Here is a 4,844-nt window from a genome sequence, read left to right as displayed (position 1 = left end):
TGCAGCAAGCTCCGCTTGCTAAAAGGACCCAGGAAGCGGATAAGCGCAATTCGTTGTTGGCCGTAGCTTGGCCAACAATAAGCATACCTTGCTGCCAAGCTACGGTTGGACAAAAGGCTTGTGCTTAACAACAAAGATGCTCCTATTTTGCCATTCAAAGATGTTTTTTTTCTTTTTCTCTAGTTTCCTTGCTGTACGTAGTGAGAATCTATCCATCTTCATAAAGGAGCCGAATGAAACCAAAGTTTCATGTTCGGTTTTGAATTAGAGACGTTAAAAAGAATGAATTAACGTCGACTATAACCCCGCCGCCTTCCAAGCTAACGATGCGGGTTCGATTCGCGCCGCCCGCTCCCTCCATATCCCTCCATATATGATAGATCATTGATCTTTATATACATCTTTATGTAATAAGATTCCCGCACGGAATACAATCAACTGGATTATGTTTTTATCCGAAGGGATGACGGGAAAAGAGGAATGGGAGGGAAAGAAGAGAATCAGAATCAAAAGCGTCCATTGTCTAATGGATAGGACAAAGGTCTTCTAAACCTTTGGTATAGGTTCAAATCCTATTGGATGCAATTTCTTTCCATCTATTTTTTTGTTTCGATTGCAAACAAATTTTGAATGATTCAAATCAGAAATAGAGATCTTTCTCAACGATTCCTATTGTACTAAAAGACACCTCAAAATAATCAATGAATTCATTGATTTATGTTTGTTCCTGAAATAGAAACAGTTCTATCTGTTTCTGAATAGCTTCTTTCAGAATGGCTTCTGCTTCCTCGGTGAATGTCCGGGTATAAGATATGATTTCTTGGAACTGAGGCTTATTTGTTCTTAAATAAGTGCGTAACTGAACGAGAACTTCACCTGTCCAATTTATAATGGATCAAGATACCCATTCGCTCCTGTATAAATAGTAACTACCTGTTCTTCCACCGCGAGAGGGGCTGCTTGGGATTGTTTGAGCAACTCGCGCAATCGTTGACCTCTTGCCAATTGATTCTGAGTAGCTTTATCGAGATCAGAAGCAAATTGTGCTTTGGCTTCTAACTCTGCAAATTGAGCCAGTTCCAATTTTGATTTGCCAGCTACTTGTTGAATAGCTTGAATTTGAGCTGCGGATCCTACTCTGGAAACGGAAATACCCACATTAATAGCAGGCCGGATTCCAGCATTGAATAGATCGGCAGATAAGAAGATTTGTCCATCTGTAATGGAAATTACATTAGTGGGCCGAAACGTCCCCAGATTGAGTCTCAACTATTGGTAAAGCAGTCATACTTCCTTCGCCTAAACGAGAACTTGATTTAGCGGCTCTTTCCAAAAGTCGGGAATGCAAATAAAAAACATCTCCTGGATAAGCTTCGCGACCAGGCGGTCTTCTTAATAGAAGAGACATTTGGCGATAAGCTTGTGCTAGTTTAGAGGGATCATCATGAATAAAAAAAGTATGTCGTTCACGGTACATAAAAGATTCAGCCAAGGCTGCTCCCGTATAAGGAGCGAGGTATTGTAATGTAGCAGGTGAATCCGCCGTTTTAGCTACCACAATAGTGTATTCCATTGCTCCTTGTTCCTGGAAAGTAGTCACTACCTGAGCCACGGAAGATGCTTTTTGACCAATAGCTACATAAACACATATTACATTTTGCCCCTTTTGATTCAGAATAGTATCTGTAGCTACGGCTGTTTTACCGGTCTGTCTGTCCCCAATAATTAATTCTCGCTGACCGCGTCCTATAGGAATCATGGAATCAATAGCAATAAGACCTGTTTGAAGAGGTTCATATACGAAACGTCTCGAAAGAATACCTGGTGCGGGGGATTCAATTAACTGAAATTCGGAAGATGAAATTTAACCTCTCCCATCAATAGGTTTAGCCAGAGCATTTATAACACAACCTAAATAAGCCTCACCCACTGGTATCTGAGCAATTCTTCCTGTTGCTTTTACAGAACTGCCCTCTTGTATCATTAAACCATCACCCATTAATACAACACCAACACTATTGGATTCCAAATTTGGAGCAATGCCTATTGTACTCCTCTCTTCAAATTTTACTAATTCACCCGCCATTACTTCATCAAGACCATGAATACGAGCAATGTCGTCGCCCACTTGAAGTATAGTGCCAGTATTGCTTTACTTCTCTATTATATTGCTCAATCCGTTCACGGATAATATTACTAATTTCGTCAGCTCGAATGGTTACCATTAGTGTCTCTTAATTCTTTTTCGGAAGCAAAACAAGGAAAAAGAAAAAGAAAAAAACAAAAATGCCTATGGTAGCGATAAACTAATCAGTTCTATTTTTCATGGTCCCGAGCATGCCAATATTAGCACTGATGGTGCGTAAATGTAACTCGCTGTTCAAATAAAAACTATGAATAGTTTCTAGAGCTCCTTGCAAGGCTTGTTGGAAAACTCGTTGGCGGACCTGATTCATCGCGGCTATCCAAAATGTTCAAAATGAATGCTTTCATTTTTGTAATTTTCTAATCGTTCTAAATTTTCAAGCATTAATCAAATTCCTTTTTTCTCGTTCTAGCTCAGAGTATCCATTCACTCGAAACTCATCTGCTTCAATTTCCACTTTCCGTAAGCGAGCCTGGGCTTTTTCAAGCTGCTCAATGGCTCCCCCACGTAGTTCTTCTGAATTGCGAATTGTACTCAAGATTCTCTGTTTTCGATTATCTAATAAATCACTTAATGAAAGTAGATTGTCTCCATATCAATTCCACAACTTCTATGATCTCTTCCCGAACCGAACATGAATCTTTCAATTCATTTGGCTCTCACGCTCAGTTACTTATGGGACACTCCCGTCTCTTTTAATGAGCCTACCCTCTCTCTTCGTCTTCTAAGATATAAAAACTGATACAAGACCAGGATCCCCGGAGGTCTCTTTCGACCAGGTAACTGTCAGGAAAGTCATTTCTTTTATTTGATTCTCTTTAAATCCCAAGAATTTTTATTCTACATAGGTCGTAAATTAAGCATTTTTTCAAAAAAGTAGGAGTGCCCATTTTTTTTACAGTGAATGGTTCACAATTCTTTTATCGATATGAGTGTTCTATATCGGAGAAATTACCAACTCTTCGTTTTGAAACCATCTCTACTAATGCAGTGGTAGAAAGAGTACCTCGTTGTGCCTGGACTTCAAACTAAAAGACGTAAAAGTTAATGTTCTAACGAATCGCACGTAGAGATATTGATAACACACACGGAGTTCACGGTATTTCATAACTCATAGATTGAGCAGCAGCTCGTAGACCACCTGAAAAAGAATATTTCTTATTTTATGCATATCCTGACATAAGAAGTCCAATAGGAGCAATACTGGAATTTGCGATCCATAGAGAAACACCTATACTTAGATCAGCGAGAACAAGGCGATAACCAAAAGGAATTACCAAATGACTGAGTCAAATTGATATGACCACTACAGAAGGCCCGATACTGAATAAACGAATATCTCCTCTAGATGGGCTCTTTGAAAAGTAATTTGGTCCCATCTGCTATAGCTTGAAGAATCCCCAAAGGACCAGCGTATTCAGGTCCAATGCGTTGTTGTATCCCTGCAGATATTTCTCTTTCTAGCCACACAATAACCAATACCCCTATTGTGATCCCTGATACGGGAGTAAAAATAGGGAGAAATAGCCATATCAGACCATAGACCTCTTTTGACGATTCCAATCTGGAAAAAGAATTGATAGCTTGTACTTCTGTCGTATAACTTATCATTTAAACGATCAACTTCTCCATAATGATAGATATACTACCTAGTATCGTCATGATATCAGCCAATTTCATTCTTTTAACTAGCTGCTGAGGAAGAATTTGCAAATTGATAAAACCAGGTGGACGAATTTTCCATCTCCAGGGAAAAACACTATTATATCCTATTAGAAAAATCCCTAATTCCCCTTTTGGAGCTTCTACTCTCACATAGAGTTCTTGTTTCGACAATTCAAAAGTGGGATAAGGTTTTTTACTAAGAAATCGATATTCAAAATCATTCCATTCTATATTTCTTACTCTATCAAAGCGTCGGGCTTCTAAATTTTCATAAGGCCCCCCCGGAATTTCTTCTAGAGCCTGTTGAAGAATTTTGACGGATTCTATCATTTCACTGATTCGTACTAAATAACGAGCTAATGAGTCTCCTTCTTTTTGCCATTGGACTTCCCAATCAAATTCATCGTAACACTCATAATGATCGACTTTACGAAGATCCCATGGTATTCCGGAAGCTCGTAACATTGGTCCTGATAAACCCCAATTTCTTGCTTCCTCTTCAGCAATAAAGCCCACTCCTTCAACTCGTTCCAAAAAGATGGGATTACGTGTAATAAGTTCAAGATATTCAGCAGCTTATGGTAACACAGAAATCCAAACATTTCTCTATCCAGCCATGAGGTAAATCAGCAGCTACTCCTCCGATACGGAAACAATTATGCATCATTCGCATTCCTGTGGCAGTTTCAAATAGATCATATAGCAATTATCTCTCTCTGAAAATATAGAATAAAGGTCACCGATATAAGCCATAAAAGGTCCAAGCCATAACAAATGAGAAGCTATACGACTGAGCTCCAACATAATTACTCTGATATAGCTGTCTCTTCTAGGTACTTGAATATTTCCCAACTCTTCCGGTGTATTCACTGTTATTGCCTCTGTGAACATAGTAGCTAAATAATCCCAACGTGTTACATAAGGAAGATATTGTACGATTGTTCGATTTTCTGCAATTTTTTCCATCCCTCTGTGTAAATAACCTAATATGGGTTCACAGTCAATAACGTCTTCACCGTCTAGAGTAACTATG

General features: G+C 38.9%; 1 non-coding gene across 1 annotated transcript; it reads left to right on the top strand.

The window, feature by feature from the left end:
* The first annotated feature begins 512 nt into the window (after nt 1-512).
* TRNAR-UCU (transfer RNA arginine (anticodon UCU)) lies at nt 513-584 on the top strand. The gene has a single exon. It is a non-coding gene; the product is annotated as a tRNA-Arg (tRNA).
* Nucleotides 585-4,844: the final 4,260 nt, after the last annotated feature.

The sequence above is a fragment of the Amborella trichopoda genome, chromosome 12 (assembly GCF_054954075.1).
Source record: "Amborella trichopoda isolate Santa Cruz 75 chromosome 12, AtrichopodaSantaCruz75HAP2 v2.0, whole genome shotgun sequence".
Classification (NCBI taxonomy): Eukaryota; Viridiplantae; Streptophyta; class Magnoliopsida; order Amborellales; family Amborellaceae; genus Amborella; species Amborella trichopoda.
This window is presented reverse-complemented; position numbering and strand designations above follow the sequence as displayed.